A 22,477-nucleotide genomic window follows, 5' to 3' on the forward strand; every position below is an offset into this window, starting at 1 on the left:
GTGTTCTTCACTTTTCATTATTCCTGGTGAAGACAGACAGCTTTTATAGGCAAGCAGATTTCTTGCTTTCTATTTTTCCCTACTGTATCTTTATCAAGGTCTGTAAATACCTTTGGAACTTCAGAAAAATGTTGTAGTAGAGACTGAAAACAATCAGTAATATGTAGAGCATGTAAATCAGTAGAGACGTTAGCAAACCAATGAAACCTAAGCACAGAAATGAAGGGAACGGCTTCCATCTCTTAAATGTTCATCTGTTTGAAGGAAGATACAGCCTGCTGAGTAGGACTCTGGCTTGTGAATTGAAAATATGGGCATAGCTGTGAGCTCTGCCATCAGTCTGTGGTACGCCCTTGGACACATCATTTCTCTGCCCACTCTGTAAACAGATCTATTAACAAGTCTTCTAAGCAAATGATTTCAAGAACAAGCCCTGCACCATTCTTGCTAAAACCAGCAATGTAAAATAGAAAGGCAACCACGCTTTCTCATCCACTTGGAGCATTTCTCTCAGATCCCTAAAGAGCTATTCTTAGAAAACATGGGACAAAAGGAAGGTAAATATTCCTGACTTGCCGTTAAACCTAAAACTCCCGGAATTACCATCATCCATGGGAACGTTTCGTGTTTTTGACTCTACTCTTTCACTGAACTACCTCTGGAGGGCTAACCCTGTCAAAGAGCATGGAGAAGAATTATGTTACATCAAGATTTATGTGCCTAGCCAAAGCTGAACTGGATTCCTGGGAATGAAAAGCAAAGAGCTGTAAATGTCAGGATTAGAAACCAGGGCAAGATAGTGGCTGGCTGGCAGTAACTGGCTGTTTGGTTCTTCCTAACATTCTTGTATCATCAAGCTTCTTATCATGGATTTCATAGGTTAATTGTACATGGCACAAACATTTTTTCCTAACTACTTCACATACATTGCTTTGCAGTTATATCATGTCCTCTAGTTCTTTGACTACATGAAAGGTTAAGGAGAGGCCAACCTTGCCTTCTTACACCATTTATTATTTTATACCTCACTCGTGTCCCCTTTTCTTTGTTTTGAAAGGCAATCCTAATTTTTTCAGCTTTGCAGTATGAGACAATCCTTCCCTGGGCATTGCTACAGCCTCTGTCATGACTCATGTCCATAATGTCCTTTTAAGATACACTAAGCAGGGGTGAGAACAATGTTGCAGGTAGACATTCACCAGCTATTTATAACGATATTATAATAGCCTAACTATGATCCTCTGTCCTGCTCTTTAAGTATGGCATCGATCCTTTATTTTCTCAACAAACTCATCCCAGTTAATCGAAGATTTCATTATGGACATTTCACCCATTTGTGATTTATTTTCCCAGCTTCGTACCAGATCAAGAAAAAAAACATCCTCTCCCAGGAAAAGCGCACCCCCTGGCCAGACATGAGGTTTCCGCCACAGGTTGGGCAGCAACTGCAACATGGCGCCTGGCCTCTCCCCACCACCCCTGGCAGGGGCTTCCTGCTCCCCCACAGCTGGGCACCCACCACACGGATCTGGGGTGGGTGGCACCGGGCAGGCACGTCCCAGGGCTGTGGGAGGCCGGGCGAAGGCCAACCCTGCATCCCACTGGCCTGGCCTCAGGGCCGCCCTGGTAGGCCTCGCCTCACCCCACGGTGCCCGCTCAAGGCCTGGCGGGACCCGCTTCCCCGCTGGCACCAGCCAGGCCTTCGCCGCGCCGTTCCCCACAGCGCCTTTCATAAAAAATACCCCCTTCAAAAAACAATAAAAACATAAACCCGGTAAAAGTTAAAGACCAGCCCGCCCCGCCCCCCGACGCACACGGAGGGAACAAGGGCACCGCTGCTTCTTTAAGGGCGAGGTCCCGCCCCTCCCCGCCTTCCCAGGGGACGCCCCGCCCCCGCGCCTCCACCGGTGACATCACCCCTGCCTTTCGATTGGCTGTTCGCCCCGCCAGGCACGCGGCGCCCCGCCCCGCCCCCGCCCCCTCGCCCTGCCTCAGGCCCGTTAGCTTCCCCAGGTGCTTGCCGCCCATTGGCCAGCCTCGCTGGCGCTCACCCGCGCCTCTCCGTTCTGATTGGCTCATCGCCGAGGGAGGGCGGGTGGGGGGGGCGGGCGCTTCCGCGGTTGCGAGGCGCCGGTCGGCGGTGGCCAGGCCGGGTGGCAGGCTCGGGGTGGGCGCGTTCTCGGCGGGCGGCGGCGGCTCCGCCGGGGACGGGCGGGGTCGGAGCGAGATGGAGCCGTGACCGGGTGAGTGCGGAGCTCCGAGCTCGGCCGGGAGCTGCCAGGGGTAAAGAAACGGGAGGAGGGGGGTTGGGGCGGGGAGGGGCGCGGGCCTCGCGCCGCCGCCCGGTCCTCTCCTCAGCGGCGGCCGTTGGTGCGGGGCGGGAGGCGGCAGCGCGTGCCCCTGACGCGCCCCCTTCCCGCCCCGCTCCGGTGTCCTACCCCCGCCGCGTACCCCCCACCGGCGGTGGCGGGGCCCGGCGCGGCTGGACAGCTCCGTTCCGCGGGGCCCCGGCCCGCACCGAGGGGCCTCCCCTCGCCGGGGCACGGCCGCTCCCTCCAGCCTCGGGCCGGCTTCGTTCCCCCCCCCCACCTCCTCAGCCCCCGCGCCTGTTTCCCCTCGGCCCTTGGGCTCGCTTTTGCCCTGCTCCGGCCTCTTCCCCGCTTTCTCCCCCTGAGAGGGGCTCGGCGCACGGTTTCCCCTCTCTTGTCCCGGGCCTCTCGCGTTTAGTAGGTCGGAGGTGGGTTCTGTTTTTTTTGTTTGTTTTCAGTGCTCTCTTTCCGATTTTACAGGCCTGGTAGTGGTGACAGTGGTTTGCAAGGGTTTGTGCAGCAGCGATCTCCTGCCGTCCCCACCGCCCCATGCACACACGCCATTGTACTAAGCGGGGTTAATTTTCCCCACTGAAAAGACACTTATCCATGCTATGGCTAGATGCATATTTCAGGTAACATCCATGTGTCCCAGATGCCTGTCCACTGGGGACTAGATCTCCCTCTCTGTGACTGTAAAAACCTTGTGTTTAAGAGGACTGTAATTTCTTGTATCCCCCGATCAAGGATGAAAACTCTGACCATTTTCATTGTGTGTAAGTGAAAATACACTCCTGAGACCTTTATGATCTGTATTGTGTACCCTTATACTGCATCACGCAAACCGTGTGCTAACATGGTTCTGTGTGGTTCTCTTTTACGAGACGAACCTGGAGTGGGCTGAATAAGGGGTTTCAGGTTGGCTGCCGCTTATACACTTCCTTTCTTGTATCGTGTTTGTCCAGACAATATCAGGGCCTCTACCATGAAGCTGCATCTTAGTCTACCATCAATAGAAAATACATTTTGAAGGCATTAAAAATGTTTCTGTTTAGATCTGTAGCTCCTTTCTGGATCATGAAAACCAAAATGTGCTTTTTATTTCTTGGTAGGATTTGAAGACACAGCTCTGAATATTTGGAAAATATAAAATGTAGCTATTCTGGACTGAATGTGTCTATCCCAATATTTCCAGCACAGGCACTGAAACAATTCAGTATGCAATTCTGTCTTTATTTTAAATTTGCATTTGCCATCAGGGCTAGTTAACCATGGTGTAGCTGACTTACTGAAAGTGTGTTTTCTAACTGTGTGTTGGTTTTACTTTCAGGTAAATATACAAACAAACTTTCAGCACTGATTTCAAAGTATATCTTGCTGCTTGCACAAAACAATTCAGTAGGCTTTTATAAAGAAGCTCTTAAAATCCGTACTGTAGAAGTGCTAGAAGTATAATGCCTTCAGGTCTTCATAAGTATTGCCAAAAATACTTCAGTCATTCCTGAATATGAAATGAGAGGGACACCCATTTGTTCCCATTTGCTGCAGTGATTAAATGAGTGATCTAATAGTTGTGATTAAATAGAATCTAATAATAGATTTTAAAATAAGTGTATGATCTGAAGCTGACTGTGAACTCCTTTTCTGTTCTTGAGATTTGTGCTTTCTGCTGAAAGGAGAGACTCAGGGCTGAAAGCAAATGCCATAAGCTTTTCACAAGTAGACAAATTCGCCCTTCTTTATTACCAGATATTAACTTACTGAGCCCTTTTCAGTCCTTCCTCCCTTATAATTTAGATACCAAATGTGATTTCAGGAAAAGAGTGAAATGTTGCTAGTTATAGCTTCTTGGGTATCTTATTGTTCTGTACAAAAGGTAAGTAGTGCTGTGTTTGCTGGCTCCAACAGTTGCAGAAGCAGCTTTAATTTCTATTTAATCAAGGCCATCCATTCTAATGTTATGTGGGAGAAGACCCTCAAATCTTCAGGCAACAAGCAGACCATGAAATAAAATGCAAAGAGAGGGAGTACAGAAGACATTTTGACATACAGCTAAGAAAATATGGGTGTTTTCCAAAAGCAGTCTTTTGAATATGAAATAATAGGAAACTCTTGGGTTTGGGGAGGAGTCCTTGATTTTGAGTGATTTTTATACCTCTGGTTCCTGCTGGCATGGTAAAGCAGCAGCATTTTTCATGGACCCTTTCATCCTTTAACCACCAGGTAAAATGTACATTCAGGCAATCAGAATATCCCTTAATTTAATAATAATAATAATAAAAAGCCCTACTGGATTGCCTTCACTGTTGAGCCATGATTACATTACTCTGTGGTATTTGGTGGGGGGAAAGGGCAGTTGTAGTAGATACAGAGGAGGATCAGAGCAAAAAGGGTTTGGATGGTAGAGCAGAAAGCAGATAAATTCTTAGGATGTGTCAAAACATTATCACAAGATTAATTGTTACACTCATTTGGAATGTGCTTTTTACCTCAAAAGCACAATTTACAGCAATTCCAAGAGTCTTCTGTCTTTACTTTCTATATTCAGCTGTCCTTCCTGTGTTGTAGATGGACTGTTTCAATGTCGGTTTACTTACTGATAACTCAGTATTATGATTAAGGTCCCCTTTGAAGAGTACAGTTCGTTTCCTTCATGTAAAAAGAGGTAACAATTAGTAAATTTTATTATAGTTGCACAATGCTTTTCCTTTAAATATTTTTTTTTAATCAACTGTATCCTGGGGGTCAATGTCTTTTCCTGAGAAACTGTTGAAGAGGAAGCAGAAAAAGCAACTGTTCAGCAGTCTGAAACCGTCAAACACCTACTCTGGGAAAGCCAAATCTAATTATTTCCTGCTGGACACATTGCTGAACTGAGACTGAAAACAGAGGATGTGGTTACACAGACGTTTCTTGTAGTGTTGGGGCTGTCTTAAACAGCTCATATTCCCATCTGCCTTTTTTTGTTTTTTCGCCCCACCATGTGCTCTCACCTCAGTAGTGATGGTATGTCTGTGGGGCTGCATTTTGAGCCAGGTTAGAGACCTGATTTTTAATCTATGCAAATTCTATTCTCTGCCCCTCAGCCCCCAAATTAAAAGGAGGGGGAGGGCTGACGGCATGCATAGCTGGAGTGGAGGGGAGGGAGCGCAGAGGCGGATTAGTTAAGAGCTGCAGCTAAAGGGAACATTTTTGGAACCATGGTTTAAAACTGTTCCTATGATTCTTCTTTTATGTGTGTGCGTCAAATAGGCGAAATGGATGAGTTTGTGTGAGTTCAGAAACTCATTCCTTTGTCAAATACTCTGATCAGTCCTTCAGGGACATAATGCGTGTGGTTAATGTGTATATTTTACCTTACCTCCTTTGAGTGCTTTATGGAGTGCAAACACTGTTAAGTGGCTTCTTCAAGGGAAATGAATGGCATTGGGGTGAGAACAGTTTACATTACCAGGTTTAGGTATGCCATAGTGGTCAGTCAATGCCTGGAGATTTTTAAATGCAGGTTGTCCTTGTGGAGGGCAAATGGTGCATGCAGCTTACACAGGAATCTGCCATCGGTCTGGTACTGTGTTTTCAGACGGTAAGAAACAATGCTGGTAACGGTGGCTCACTTTCTTTGATCCTTTTCCATTTCTGATATGAGGCACTTACTTTCCAGATATCAATTTGAGAGTTTGTCACTGAGTAAGGTACTGTAATCGTTTAAATTAGATTGGTTTATATTTCAGAAATTGAAGTAATGAATATAGTTTGTACAGCATTCCTTTCCCCTTCCCCCCCCCATTTTCTTGTGTGTGTACAGCATCATTATCCTTGTGTGAAGAAATATTTTGGATTTAGGCACACAGCCATATTGATAACATCTCTTAAGGAGGTGAAATTTAACACACAGTCACAAGTCTTTTTAAATCCTGAAAGCTAAAGGCTGAGCTTTTAATTGGGGATTTTCTTTTGCACCTTAACCTCATGCCATCCATCTGCTTTTGCTCTCCTACCACAAACCAGCATGTCGACTACTTCTACTTATCCTTCTTAATTAACTTGTCCTCCCTATTTCAGCTTGTTTTGGCCCTGCTGATCCAGAAAAGCAGGGTTTTTGTGGAGCAGAGTAGAAGTGTGGTAGCTGCTGCTGCATGTACTAGGATATTATTTGTTAACAGCTGATCATTGGGGGCTGCCTCTATGGAAGTTCCTAATTCACTGAAATAAACGTTTTCCCCTGGACACGGTCAGGAGCTGGTGCTGGTGTTGTCTCTGCTTGCCATGGGTGCGTATTGAAGTGTGTATGTACCACAATGCAGTAGCCTCTGGCATAAAGCAATACAGAAAATTCTGTTTTGCCACCTTCCAGCAAGGCAAATAAATGCGCTGACTACATATCATCTTCAGGGTACCTTCATGTTATGGTAACAGGAGACTGAAATGATACATCTAGTTTTGTGAAATTAATTTTGTTTCGGGACAGGAGTCTACATCACAGATTGTTTCAACCTCAAATTAATGCTTCCTGTAATACATGGCAATCATGACAAGTACTAGCCACACTAGGGAGGGGGTGTGTACGTACTGTGGTTCCTTGAGTTCTACCCTTTCTGTGGTTTAGTAGAGACACTGAGGATATGTCTTCACTGCACAATTGATCCATACGGTCGACACCCTATTTAGGCTTACTCAAATGAGATCATCCTTTACACACAGCCATACCATGTTATGATGAACTCATTCTTGCTGCATCTGTTTATATGTGTGAAGGTACAGCTCTGAGCAGAGATGAGACAGGATTTACTTTCTGTCAATTACAGGGAAACTTTTCTTCCTTCAGGAAGGAACTTTCAGAAAAGCATTGAAAGACTCTACTTGGATTATTTATTTATTTATTTATTTTAAAAATTATTATTTTTGCCCTCTTTTCTGATTTTTGTAGCAATATAAGAAGTTTCCCAGCAGAATGTGATTACACTCTGCATTGTAACTTAATTTCTGTTCCATTGTGTAACATGGACCCAAACCTGGGTGAGAGGTTTCTCTGAGTGATTGGTGGGGCTGAGTTAATGTTAGGCCTAATATAACTGTGTCTCTAATTTTGCTCCCACATGTCTTGTCAGGCATGTTTTACAGCAACAGATCGCCCGGAGTCTGAATCTTTTCAAAGCATCTGAAAGGTAGTATGGCTGTTAGGAAGATGGGATATGAATTCTGCATTGCCATGTTCATAACAGGCTTGCGAATCATGTCGGTGAGTTTCTGTGTTGTTCAGATGTGCTCAAACTTCAAGTCACCAGTGAAGGCAATAAGCCATTGTAATCACTGGAATAGCAGCCATTTGGCTTGAACGTGTAAACACTGACATATAAACATTTCCATTGGATGGAGAAGTTTATCAGCAAGATGAGACTTCTGCATTTCTTAGAGATGACACTATTTTTTCTTCAGAAAATCTAGGACAGTACAGTTTTGCCTGCATTGACTGTATAGTGAGAGGGAAAAGGAGAGTTGGAGGAATGTTTTGATTGTGCTATAAGCAAAGAATAACAAAAGCAGTTCAACTGTGGAATTTTGCCAGAAAATATTTCAGTTATCAGATTAATCTTTGCTCACTCGCTGCAATATAGAAGGAGCAGTAAAGAGCTCGTCTTTCATTACAGTTGTAAGGCTGTTCTGCTAAATTTTTCTGAAGTCTGACTTGTTATTTTGACGATGGGGTGTGTCAGTGTTTTATGTTGTTCCATCTTCAATCAGGATTGAAATTCCATGGGGTGACTGAATAAGGATAATGATAGAAATACACTGTACCTGCAGCATCTCTTAGCTTAATGGCACACATATTAGAAAAAAAGTGGATGACTGTCCATGCCCATTGCAAGCCAGTTTATCTCCTACTTGGGGTTCAGACGACTAAGCAGTACATCGCAGGATGCAATACTTTAGCCACCTGCTAAGACTGAGAAGGAACTTCCTTGACAAATAGGACTGAAAGTTTTAAAGTTGACCTTCTATTGGCCAGACCATCTGGAATAAAACTTTAGTTCTTAGTAGAGAAAGGAAGATAAATATATGTTGTCCTGGAGGATGAGTTATGTGTAGGAGAACAAGGATCTCTGGACACCTGAGAAGGCTAGTGGAAGTGCTGGAAACTCAGAAGAGGTAAATAAACTGAGGCAATGAAGTTATTGAAATAATTTTTCCCATTTTCTGAGTGTGTGTTTGCATGTACACATACACAGACATGTTCTTTTCTGAAGGATAATGCTAAGTTTTTGCAAAGATGCCAAAAATCACTGAGTGTATATGTGTATTTATATATATATATATGTATACACATATATTTAATCTTCATGCGTACCTTAAGAGGAGAGACTTCAAGGTCTTCTGTATTGTGTCAGGTGAGATGTCAGTCCAGCCTGGTGTCTTGTGTTGGTGAGTTGCTGGTGATGAGTGCCTTGGAAGGGATATAGAACTGGGGGTGTACAGAGAGATTCTTCCCACTTTTGCCTCATGCTGCCAGCTGATTAGGAATGGCTTGGTATATTCTTCAGACCCGGAATATTCAGCAGTCTCAAGTTTTCCAGAGAAAAACATGCTGAAGAAAATACAAAGATTTTCTGACTGGTTATGGGGTCCCACTTCTGTAAAGGACTAGGAGATGCCCCATGCCAGGTGGTAGGACAGGCACAACAAGAAAAGGCTCAGTATTGGAGCTGCCTTGACTCACATGAGATTCAGGAGAACATGGATCTTAAATGCTGGAAATGAAATGCAGCAGAATGATGATTGTTCAGCTTTATCAGTGCTGTTTCAATCTTAAATTGGAAGAGAATATCCAGTGAACTAAGATTATTGGAAGTTAGGGATTAGCCAGCAGAAATCTTCAAATGAAACGCACCTCTAACTTCTCCACACTTTCATATGTGAAAAGCAGTTTCAGGGGTACCTGTGTCTCCGGGAAAAAAAACAACAACAACCAAACCCCAAATAAAAAATATCCCACTCAAAACCAAATGATGCCAAAAACTTGCACCATAATAAAGATTTAATATATGGATACATTTCAGTCACTTATAATTTGTGACTTAAACAATACCATCACAAGCAAGCATTCTGTACCTAAATTTTGATGTTACATACTTAATGCTGTCAGAAGAATGTTTCAGCAAAATTATTTTATCAGATTATATACTAAGGAACTTTGTTCATCATATTGGAATACTGAACTTCTAACGGTGGTTAATTGTTTTCTATCTTTGTGGAAGACTTTCCTTGACTTCTTGAGGGCTTTTTCTTGCCTTTTAAGAAATCTAGGATCCGCAATTCTGTAAAAACTACATTGTAAGTATATACTTGGTTTTGTAGCCTTGTGTCGTTATCATATTTTAATTACAGTTGTATCAGTTTGGCTGCTTTATTAAAGAAAAAATAATTACTTGTTATGGGTTCTCACATTAAATTAATTGTTTAAGTGGTTGTAAGTAATTCTAAATATTGACTTAATGACAAATATTGTAAGAGGTGGCAGAATGACTTCTTGATTCTGTGGTAGAGCCACGGTTAATGTGCGCTGACACATTTTATTCAAAGGAAAATTGAAACATTCTCTGAAAGGGTTCGTAAGGGAAGCTTCTAAAGTAGTAGTGTCCTTACTTATTTTTATTTGTATCAGTATTGTAAATCCCTTCTGCTGCAAATTGGTAATTGGAGGAGAGTTGACCAAGTAGATGTGAAATTCATTACCTGTATCTGCTTCTAAGCAGCTTCCTTTTATTTGTTGGGCATCAGGGAACTCTTTCAAATTTTGCGATAACCACGCTGATTATCCAAGTGTCTAGCTGTGGTCATTCTTTCTTCTGAAAAGACTAATCAGTCGAACTGGTTTTATTCCTTCTGATGTTAAAGTAGTGGACAGATTCCTTTTTTTTTTTTTTTTTTCCGCTTTCCACTCCAGCTATGTTAACGCTTGTGTCCTAAGTCCGTCCAGTCTGAAGTTTGTATTTGGGGAGGTGCCTGGGTTTCTTTTATTTTCTCTTATTGACAGAATATCATGGCATATCAATTGCAGTTCTCTGTTTCTGTCGTCTGGTAAGCCTGAAAGTCTGAAAAGCTCAGAGGAGGAAATGGAATGGAAACTTTGTGTTAAAAACTTCATATGATGATTTGTAATTTTTTTTTTAAGTGGCTGAGGAGGCAGGAGTAAAAGTATGGCAACTACAAATCAGTTTCCGACCCTTTTTATTGCTGCTTGAGACAGTGGTCTTCCAGACCCTCTGAAGTAATTATTTTCTAGTCAAGTACTGCTGTGCACACTTGTTAAAACTGTATTGCCAGAGAAAAGCGGTGTGTTTCTTCAGTACATTTATGAGTTTTTAAGGTGTACAGGATGGTTTCTTCCCATGCCCTTCTTCCCCTGTTGTGATTCACATTGCAGTCTTGACAAATCTCTGAAATGTACTTTTTTACCTTTCATTGTTTTTCTTTGGGTGGATAACATGGTGTAATGAACTAGTCATAACAGTCTCCAGCTTCTACTATCCAACATTTACGAATGACTTCAGTACAAGGACGGGAAGATTGAGTGTGTCATTTGGTGAATATTCTGGCTTAGTAAATCTCAAACAATGCATTCTTCAGAACTGACAAACCGATAGTCCTAAAGTAAAAATTCTGCTCTGCAAGTAGCATGGGTATGTGTACACAAGTGTGGCAGTCTTTATAGTATTTCAGTCTAACTTCTGTTGTGTATGCCAAATGACTTAAAGATTATATGAAAACAGAATCCTAGATAAAGGACTTTGCTCCTTACTCTTAAAGGAGAAAATGGTCTGAAGTTGTTTGGGTTTTTTTTTTTTGTTTTTGTTTTTTTTTTAAGATCTCTGAGTATTTGTGTCCTGTTTTCCATTTCAGTGACAGGGAGAGAGCTGCTAGCATGGAAGTGAGCTGGGTTTGTCCGTGGGAACTGTGAATAAGGTATGTATTGTGTTCTCTTTAGTGTGTCTTTAGTCTGGACCTTTTATGCTTATGTGCTGAATTGAAAATTGCTTGTGGTCACTTAACATGAGGGATTGTAGTGTTAGAGATGGAATATTTTGAATTTGTACTAGCATCAGGTGTGACAGCCGTCCAGTAGGTACTTTATGGTGTAAGAGTATAAATGGTACACTTGTGCCCTTTTCACTGCAGCCTAGCAATTAGTCAGACTTACCACAAGTTAGCTGGTACTGTGTTGCAAACTTGTTTCAATACTACTGATACTTGGCTCCTAGAATGATTTATTCAAGTACATAAAGTCAGACAATCTATACAGTAAAATTGTAATGTCTGCAAAACTGCAACTGAGATTACCATGATACAGTAGCACTTAAAAGAGAGGATGATACATTCAGACATTATCTGCAGTCCCAGGCTGAGTCTTATAGTAAAGAATAGAAAAAGTTTTAATTTATTCTAGCACCAGAACAAAAGTCTTCGTAGAACATCCTTCTAGATGTTCTTCATGTGCTAGCTCTTAGTATTGTTGCTTCAAAGAAAGAAGTAGTGAAAGTTGAATTTGGTATCCTTTGAATTGGCAAAGAACAGCAGCATTACCAACTCCCCCACCCCCCCACCATGTTCTTTACCCACAGTCATTAGATTTACATGTTAGGGAGCATCTCTTGAGTACTTACTACTTCTTTTCAATAAATTGGCTAGCTTAGACAAGACAGTAATATAGATATATGCTTCTCTATGAATCACTGAAGAAAATTCTTACCTGTTTTTCAATAGTGGGGAGACCCAAGGGTGGAAAGTCAGCTCTCATAGGGGAAAAACGGAAGAGAAGGTCTGGTAACTCTGTCTCGATTGCTGGACATTCCACTTAAGTTAATGTCATCCTGGGTAGCTGCATTAGGAGATGCTAATAAATTCAAAGAAATTTGGATTCCACATCCAGTGTCCATTGATGGGGAGGAGAGGCAAAGTCAATTAAGATTGGTTTAATTTCTGTAAATAGTTTCATACTGTCATGACTAAAGAATCTGACTGGGGTCAGAAAACTTCTTGCAAACTCTGTTTCAGGCTTTGGCTTCACGCTGTACCTAATGTGACGTAACTGAAAGCTGTCGCTTTTCAGTGGGCCCTGCACCTCTGTTGTTTGTTTTTTTGTTTTTTTTTTTTTTTTGGATAAGATCTAGTGGACCTGTGGTTGCAGGGTTCAGATTGCTAGCACAATGGGAGAACAAGCATGTTTCAAGGTGTAGCTTTCCATCAGAACAGCAAGGTGAATTGACTTGCTCTGTGGCTGCAGGGCCACTAGATTTGCAGGAGAGAAGATGAGAACTTCAAATGGAGGTGAGGTGTTACAATATGGACCTATGCTCTCGGTCACAGCCCATAATCAGACTGAAATAAATAAAATGTAACACTGCTTCCTCAAACACACAAGAGTAAGTTGCCAAAACCCCTTGCCATAAACTCCTTAAGATTCTTAAGTTTTGCAGTTTTGCCTGCTGCTTTGCGCTGGCACGAATGCTTGTGCTGGGAACTGAACTGACTAAAATCTAACTACTTTGCCTTTGTTTTATTTCCTTTATTTCCTTTTTCAAATTTATTTCCTTTTATTTTTGTCTAGATTGGTTACCTGAGCTATCTTTCCTTCCTTGCCCAAGTCACCACTTTGTTATGCCCAAAGGTCATCAAATCTTCTGCATTGGAAAACGTATTGTTTCTTGTGAGATCTCATTTCCACTTCCTTCTTATCCAATTAATTTCTTGTCCCAATCTGCTGAAAATCCACATTCAACACGAGTTCCTTCATACTTGCTCAGCCCCTCAGTTTTCCTGCCATGAATTTCCAAGTCAAAGCTCACATCTGGCTGCAGATCGTCAGCATTCCCTTTTCTAGTTTGCTGCAGCCTCCCTGCATCCATTGGTTGTCGGCATGCGTTGCCACATGCCTTTGCTGCTGGCTGGATCCGTGGCTTCATCTGCTTGCCCCTGTGGGGCAGGGAGGAATGCTTTGCCTCTGCCATGAAGGAAATTTTAAAAAATGCATCAGGCAGCAATTGCAAGGAAGTCAGTCAGAAGGTGGTGGAAAACAGGCAGTCCTCTTCTAAACACATTGTAGTTCATCATGCATTTCTTTGGCACCAGTGCAGGCTTAAACAGCTTGCTCCGTTTCACGGCTCCCTCTGTTTTGCTGGCATAGCTGTTTTTGCAGCCATGGTGAGCCACTCTGGGGAACAGATCCTCCTGGAAAGAAGTGGTTTTTTCTAGATTATTTTTCATCTGGTCCAGTACATGTTGTCTCTGTAAGATTTATGCTAGTTTCACAATGAGGAAGGTATGAGAGTGGGAATGTGTAGCAGACTGCTTAAGTTGGCACTGCTACTAGATGTTTAAGTGTGCTCTTTGACATTACAGTTAAGTTGATGTTTCCATGAGCTGCTGTTGCAAAGGCTGGTCAAACCTCTGTGCAGCTGTGCACTTCTGCTTTGCATCAGAGCTAGTGATTGTGCAGCCACAGGGCACGTCCAGCTAGCTGGCTGATCCTGTATAAAATGGTTTCTAATCTTTTGCAGAGTTAATCGTCTGCTGGTTCAGCTGACCTGAGCCACCCCGTGGGTACACACTCATTAGATCAGACAAAAGGGAAGCAGCAGGAACCAATAGCGTGGTAGCAGAAGGCTGGATTCCTCTTTTAATTGTGATGTTGAGCTATATTATGACCGGGGCCTAAAATATACAAGTGTACCCATTGACACGAGACCTGAGTATCACATCTTTTTTAGCTCTTTTTTTGTTCTTTGAACTTCAGTAGAAATTGTTATTTCTTCAGTAGCTATTATCTTTAGTCTCACAAACTAGGTGATTAATTCAACACACTGAGATATGATATGATAGAATTTTGTCTATAAACTGCTTCACCAGTCAACATCCTCTGCAATGAGAAGAAAGTCTTCCTCATTCATGCTCTGAGCTTAAATAATAACTCCAGAAATTGGTGGAGAGTTCATTCTTTTTGAGCAAGGATTGTTTATTATAAATATCATTGTGATTCTCAAAACTAGTTTTGGTATTATCAGTTCTTCTGTGTACCCAGAGTTCCATGAGCTTCAAAGACACAAAGTTCCTCCAAATACATATTGACTCATGAAAAGTATTTCTTAAAAACATCTGGAATGCCAAACTACATTTCTCAGCCTGATATTTGTGGTTTTAAAAAATGAATGTTTGATGATGATTTTTTTCAAGATCTCTTAAAGACTTTCTATCACTGCTGGACTGAGTGAAACAAATGCTATTGTCTTATGAAGGAAATACTTAAGGCTTGAGAAAAATGGTTCTTGTTGAATGGTTGTTAGAATCATGTGTGAGGCTGTTTTTGTCTACAGCAGAAATGATGCAGTTGATTGCTTTGCACTAGATATGTTCTTTGCATCTTTTCCCCCCTCAAGTTCTAACATAACTCTACAGCTGCTCATGCCTTTTGTCTGATAACATTTCTTGCCATTTTCTTGCTGGCCCAAGCATGTTTTTTGGCTCTTGTACTGATAGATTTGCTGGAGGCGGTAGTGGAGAGACTTCTGGTGATGATTCACGTGTCCTCTCTTACTGTAATGTTACTGGCACAGTATACATACAGATTCAGATTCTTTAGCTCAGAGAGAAAGTTGTGTTCATCCGTGTTCTACCAGCATGTTTGTTCACATGTGTTGCAATCTTTGCATTTTTAATAGGGGCTTTGTAGAGTAGTGGCTTGTGATCATGGTAAAATGGACAGTAACACCTTCAAGTCACTGGTTCTAATCCAGAAGAAATTTGGTTACTTTTTGACTGCTTTTGACTTTTTTTTTCCCCCCAATGACTATGAAAGTGAAGGAAGTTGATGACTGGTTCATTCTGAAGAAGACAAATGCATGTGCAATATGTCTATTAAAATAAAATTCCATAATCTAAGAAGGTCTCTCTTTAGTGGTCTGCATAGTTTGGTTTCCTAACTTTAGGTGATTCCTCAAGAACAAGCTATTACTTTGTCAGGGTACAGTCTTTGTGATGCTCACATTGTTGCTTACTGTATTGTATATACTTTATCGATAGTGTCATCAGTTTAACTCTCAATTAACTGGAGAAGTAATTCTGCCAACAGTTGTGTGCCTGGGTTGAGCTGACTGACAAGAAACAAAATTTTTTTTTAATATGACCTTGGAGATCTTCCTGTTAGTGACTTTTCTTTGATATCTAAAGATAAAAGCAATATCTCTCTGATCATTACAGCTTCTCAAGCGAATGTGATGCTTTGGTTCCCATCTGCTGCAAACTTCACTTCTCCTGGGTTATTTTTTTGATTTGTGATGACCTGGGGTGTATAGTTGCCTTTGGGCATGCCATGGCGTTCTCCTCTTCTCACACATTTCAAAGATTTGTCCACTTAAAGCCACTTTGCCCCAGCCTTCTCTTGGCTGGCTCATCTCAGCTGGCATAATCGTTTAACAGAAGGCTGCTCTTAAGTTTAAAATAAAAAAACCTGTCTTCTCAAAATAGCCCAGCTGCACACACATGCTGTTGCTGTTAGGTGCTGGGGGTTGCTTAGCAATTCTTAAATTGGTAGGAAATTGCTATTACCCTGGCAACTCAGCCCCAAAATGCAAACAAGGGAAAGCTGTTTATAGAGGTGTCCTTGCTTGCTTTGGGAATTGTGCGCTTTTTTTTTCCCCCCTGTGCTTCTCTGATTTTTACTTACTTAGTTTTAAATTCCTTTTGTTTCATATGTTTTACTCTGGTTATTGAGGTTTCACATTAGGGAAGGTGGTACTGTTCTTTGGTTCATTTAAATACTGACTGTCAAGAGCTGGATTATGCCATGAGTATGTGAACGTTGCCAAAATCAAGAGAAGTCTAATGGATGAAGATCTAGTCCATGTATCCATGTTCAACATGAATGTTGGATAGATTAAACTATGTAACAACACCTTAAGGAGACACTGCTACCAAAAGTAGCTATCCTGATTTCTTTTTTATTTTCTTGTGCCTCATTCTCCCTCCTGCTAGCCCAAGTTTTTGTGTGGCTGGGTGGCAAGCCAGATGAGGAACTGATGCAGATTAAAACTAGTAGTTTATGTGAGTGTGGCAAGGTCAGATTTAACACAGGTCAGTTCCTTGATCTGGTTCAGCCTGTGCTGGCCCACAGGGAGGTGAGGAATGAGCAGGCTGGACCGTTCCTTTTGTTGGCAATGCCAGTTTAGTGTCTAACCAGAGGATGTGGTCTTATGATACAGCTAAGTTGATCTAAGCTATCTCTTGCCAAAAGGGGCGGTCTTGGAGGCATGCCTTTGTTGCTTCCTTGTGCCAACAGTGGTGCTTGTCTGGCCTTATGATGGGATGATTAATGGAGCTAAAATGGCAGGAAACTAATCCTAATCCCTTCTCCCCCTCCCAATTTTCTTTTCATTTAGTTCCATGAACTAGTTTACTGGGGGTCAAACAGGTTTTAGTATGGCAAGCGTCTATTTTGTTTCCCTTTCACCTCTCAGGCTTTGAGCCATCCTTCAGTGATTCTGGACGAGCAGCTTTACGAGAAGTTTCTATAAGTAATTTTGTCATATGGTAAATGCAAAGTAGAATACTTTTTTCACCAAGGAGTAAGCTAATCAGGTTTACTGTGATAATGGTGTTGGAGTGGCAAGAGGTTGCGCCTAAAAAGCTACCATGTAGGAGTTGCAGAGCAATTTAGTCTTTGTAGTTTGCAGGTTTGCCTAAGATCATATTTTTCCAAAAATTCTTATTGGCTATGGTTCTTAATCTTATCAGTTGTACAAAATTGATTCTGCCATGTTTGTCTAACTGAAATTGAAATTTCTTAGATGCCTCCGGAAGTCAGAAAGGGATAAGGATTATTTACGTATCTGGGAGTAGTGTGTAATGTTTCTTTTGAGCAGCTCCTAGTGCTGTGGTCCATGCTTGTATTGTTGAGGCAGTGGTTTTGTGCTTTATAGCAATGAAATTTGAGCATTCCTGGCTCCTGAGAGCTCACTGTTGCCCCTGGATTGTGGTGACACAGCTGTGTATGTAGTTGGCAGTGGACTAGGTTAGGGAACTGATTTTGCTGAATACCCAGAAATAATGGCTGGTTTTCAGCTAAATTGATTCCCCAGTTGGAGAAGGGGCAGTCTGGGGACAGAAATGAGCAGCTGGATAGTGGAGGATTTGAGGGTTGCTTAAGATGGTGTTGCTGCTGTAGAACATCTGTGGGATCACAGGCACTCATGTCCCAGCAGCAGCTGGCCCAAAAGTAGAAAAATGCCATGATAGAAAACTCTTGTCTGGTTAGATAACAGATACAAATCTTTGAGGGCACTCACCCTGAAACCCTTGTTGAGGATAAGAAATACTTGTTCTTAAGACTGTCCATCAGCTTCTGGATGACTCACTTAAAGATCATGGTATGTCACATTTCTTTATGGGAAAGTTTCTAGTTTGTTCAGAAATAACAGGAAAACAAACATTTTAAAATTTTAATTAGGTTCTAAATATTAATGTGCGTAACTAACTGATTGATCATTCTACAATGACAGTTATAGAGTGGTATAACTGTCTGGGAAGTCTAAAAACAGCCTTACTATTGGTTACAGAACAGGATTCCATGCCTTTCACAGGACTTCCAAATAATGCAGCATGGATGATTATAAGTCCTCAAAGCATCTTCCAAATCCCTCTATGTCCTCATCAGACTTTTAATTGAAAACAATAAAATAAAACTCACCCAATTGTAGCTTTTACTGTAGTCTTGTGGACCGGATGCTTTTTTTTTTTTTTTTTTTAAGTGGGCATATGTTACATGCTGAGACTTGCCATTGCTCTGAAAAAAGTTATTTTTCCCTCCGTTAGTGGCTAGATGTTTGGATGTACTAATGGTGTAAGCAGGTTCTCTCCCCTGTGCTGTGCTGGCACAAGTGTTGGTGTGGCTGCACAGCAAACTGCACCAGGGTCTTGATTTAGCTGGAGTGTGAACCACAAGACTAGTTTTTACATCTGGGTGAGTTTTCTCATTGGTTTATCATGTGTCACCGCAGATTCTTGTGCTGGACTGAAATGGAGGCCTGTATGGATGTGGAGGAAGGAGAAGGCGGGATTGGCTAATGCGTTTAATGGTTCATCCCAGTTTAGTTTCATTTGGGCTGCAATCCTACTTGGAATAATAGAATTGTTGTCCAGGCTGTTTGAGATGCGCAGAGTCAGGCTGTGATTTTTTGCATTTTGTAGCAGTGTTCCCCTGACCTGATTCATGTGCGGTTTTTATGGATGAATCGATCCAGCTGAAAATAACCGAGGAAAAATTGCATTTCAGCTGAATCAGCTTTCTGGTATGGTTTGCAGTGTGGCTATACAAGCAGCATGGCTGGCACAATGCAGGACATAGTGGCAGGGCAAGAATGAATGTCAAGGCAAGGTTTGTGTAAGCTGCGTTACCTTTGATGTGGCAGAAAACACTGAATGACAAGCCAACTAGGATTAAGAAGATACCTTCCTTCGGCATCGTCTTCTGTGTGAGTTAGGAGACTTGGAGATCCAGATACAACTCTAGTGACAATCCAGCCCCTGTGCTGAAGTTCCATTGGACAATTTACTGGAGAAACTCTGGTTTATAATCCCAGTACCAATTAACAGCGCTTGGTATGGTATTGCTCAGGGTTACATCGCAAACTGGTGTGCAAGCACGAATGTCCTGCTCCGCTGTACGTTGTGGCTGGCCAGGGTAAACTGCTTTTACTGTAGCTTGCTACTGTGCTTTTACATAAAGGATATAATTTCGGTTGACTGGTGTTTGAAATGTGATTTCAAGTTACAAACTCCTGTTTAAAAGAAAATCCAACACGTCAGAATTTCCTAAGTATATTTGCTGTTTTCTTAGTTGAAGCAGATCTGACTTTTTGAGACACATCAAGTGTTTTTTTTTCCCCTTGTGGCAGGAGAAAGGGACTCTTTTTCTTTTCTATGATGGATTGAGAGGGGAAGGTTAAGTCGTCTTCCATGCCAGATCCTTGCTGGGTGGGTGTTAGATATGTCTGTCACCTGTTTGTGGATTCAGACCTGGCTGCACTTGTCTTCCCGCACGGTCTGACCTAACCATCACGTGGTACTAGGCAAAGTGTAATGTCTCCAGTACACCTCCTTCAATAAAGCAAATCGACTTTGTCTCCTCTAAGACGGTGGCAGCAGTCCTTACCAGCAGCCTCCTCACTGAGCAGTTTACTCTTCATTTTAGCCCCTTTCCACAGGCCTCCCATTGCTACAGGGACAGGGCCTGAGGCCAATTATATTGGTCATGATTTAACTCTTTCCAGTTTTTGCAAGGATTATTACAGTGTTATTCTAAGTCTGTGGTTTAAGGGTGTGTGTTTCCAGGCTTTCTGAATACATGGTAAAAAGAAGAAGGGCACAATCCCAATTTTTTCTCTTTGCAGTTTACCATTACGATTTGCTCTCAAATGGATATGAGCGATGTTTTCTTTGGACAGGAAATATATTAAGGAGGGGACAGGCACTTTCTAGCCAAATTGTAACTGAAGCAAAAGCAAGTACTTCATATGGCAGTGAGGTTTGGCTCAGTCTCATTTGTTTTGTTATAACAAGCACCAGCTTCGGTTGGTGGTTTTTGTTGCTTTCTTTTTTTTTTCCCTCCACCCCTCTTTTCCTTGCTTCTTTTCAGATCATGACACAGGGTCCTGGGAACGAATGTGTAACAGCAAGGACGAAATAGCGTGTATTCATAACCAGTATTTCTTACTGTTGCCTTGAATGTACCCTGAATAAATTTTTGAAACAAATATACTATCACTTAATAACTTTGTTCTGGGTATTGCAGAGCAAACATTACTAATCGACTGAAATACAAAACTGAAATGGGAGTGGGGAAAATGTCTATTTGAGCTACTTTATCAGCTATTAATGTGTTGAATGTCACAGTCAGTCAGGTTAATTATGACTGTTAAGTGGGAAATACTCAATAAAAGATTGTATTGTTAAAAACACTGCTCCAAGTACACTTTCTGACTGATTTCTAGAGGGTCATCCTGATGGTTTTTACTTTTTGCAGCTTTCTTTACCTGCATCTTTTTGAAGCTGAATGTTAGCCTCTGGAAATACCTTTTGCTTGATACGTTACTTCAGTGCAGCAGAGTTATGTAGTGGTAGTTTTCTGAGTTTAGACTGGTTGAAACAGCAGCATACTAAGAAGCAGCAGACTTCCTTCTTCATTAATCAAAAGCAAATACGATTGCCCTTGTATAATGTCCGTTACTGTTTAAATGTTGACACAGTAACCATTTCACTGGAGACTTCCAGCTGGTTTGTTTCTGTTTAAATTACTGAACGTAAAAGAATTTTAATTTTAACGTAGTGGTGGCTTTTAAATACTTATTTAAAGAATTATGGGAATATCATGAAATGTTTTAAAACTGCTTTTTTCATTAAGGCCCTTTATATATTGCACATTTCAGTTACTGTGGCTGAGGTTTTAGACATAAAAGCTTTTTTGTTTACTTTATGTGGAATATTTTTCTTGCATTCATTTTCAGTGACTGTGAGTGGGGAAGAGAGAAGGGGCAAGAGACTTATTTTTTTTAAATGCAAATGATTTTATTTGAAAATCCTTATTTGTGGTACTCAGCTGTCCTTCCAGGTTTATTATGAAGGATTACTTTACCAATTGACAGTTGTCCTTTTAAAACACCATTGTTGGTATAAAAGGGGAGTAATCAAGAGTTCAGCAAATTTCTAGATAGTCTGACTTCACTGGAACCACTTAATCTGTATCTTCTCAAGATTGGGTTCCTAAAGTACCAAAAGTTGAGAATGTTCTCATACTTTTTAAGAAAATGATAATAATCTTAGTTTCGTTTGTAGTTTCTGTGGTGATGGTGTTGGAAGTTTATGCAAGTTTGTAAACTGATGAGTTTAGCAAGTTTCAGTTACTAGTTGGATTTGAGTTCATGATGATAACACAAACACTGTACTAAAGAACGTTTCTCTAGAACATGGAGACGCCATGATGAACTGGGCATATGGGTTAGGACTCTCATGTGAGATTTCCTTTTTTCTTTTTTTGGTTTGTCTTTCAGGTTGCCATCACGAAAGCCAAAGTGGATTTCTCCGGTGTGGTGTGCCTGCCCCCTTCCGTCATTGCTGGAAATGGGCTGGACGGAGGAGGGGCTGGCGAAAATGATGATGAGCCGGTGCTGGTGTCACTTTCGGCGGCCCCCAGCCCTCAGAGCGAAGCTGTTGCCAATGAGCTGCAGGAGCTCTCCTTGCAGCCCGAGCTGACCCTCAGCCTCCATCATGGCCGAAACCCCAACCTTCCTCCTCTCAGTGAAAGGAAGAATGGTAAGTGGTACAGTGCACTCATGGCTCATGTAGTATGTCCTCACCAAGGAAGTACTGTGGTGTTGTCATGGTATGTGTTCTGATGACAGGACTGCTTCTTATGACTTCTTACAATTAATAATCTAGAGTTGACAAAACTGATTTACATTGGTTGATGGGAAGGATTGATGTTACTGCTGTGGAAGTTCCAGAGAGCTCCAGTGATAAATGCTTTAGATTATTGTTTTAGGTGAATACCAGAAACAACTTCCATGTGCTTTGCAGTGACTAGAAGTTGTGCAAAGCTGAGACAGTCAGTCAAAGAAACTGTTAGCTCATCTTAAGACTATAGCCATCTCTGGATTTTTCTTTGACACCTTGGTCTGCACTTACCAAGGGTGAGTAACTTTCTCATTGCAAATGCCTGAAAAGTTGTCAGGCTTGTTAGAAGTGGGAACAAGACCTGGAGTTAAAAATGAAATATCCCAGTAGGCCTTCTAATCCTAGAGTGAAAATGCCTATGTTTCTTAAGCTGCAGGTAGCTTATGGAAAACTATGGTACGAATCCCTCTGACCATTTGGTGAGTGACAGTGGAGTGGCAAAATACAGAGCTACTTGGTGACCAGAATTCCTGATTTTGGAAGAATGTGAACTGTCTGAAGCTCACGATCACCAGGCTGCCATGAAAGCCACATTCAACCCCGTCCTGTGACAAATGAAACTGTTTGATAACTGGTGGCTTCCGTTTGTGAATTCCTCTTGGTGATCTCCCTTTACTCTACCCTCTGGTGTATATGTTGGTGGCTCTTGACAATGTGAAGGTTTTCTAGAGTCT

At 41.8% G+C, this 22,477-nt stretch overlaps 1 protein-coding gene across 1 annotated transcript in view; it reads left to right on the top strand.

The window, feature by feature from the left end:
- Positions 1–2,106: 2,106 nt before the first annotated feature.
- MRTFA (myocardin related transcription factor A) overlaps positions 2,107–22,477 on the top strand; it is a 100,361-nt gene continuing 79,990 nt past the window's right edge. The window contains exons 1-3 of the mRNA XM_074578236.1: positions 2,107–2,243; positions 11,208–11,270; positions 21,401–21,662. The gene's annotated coding sequence lies outside the window, so the exon portion shown is untranslated. The remainder of the gene's footprint in view (positions 2,244–11,207; positions 11,271–21,400; positions 21,663–22,477) is intronic.

The sequence above is a fragment of the Larus michahellis genome, chromosome 1 (assembly GCF_964199755.1).
Source record: "Larus michahellis chromosome 1, bLarMic1.1, whole genome shotgun sequence".
Classification (NCBI taxonomy): domain Eukaryota; kingdom Metazoa; phylum Chordata; class Aves; order Charadriiformes; family Laridae; genus Larus; species Larus michahellis.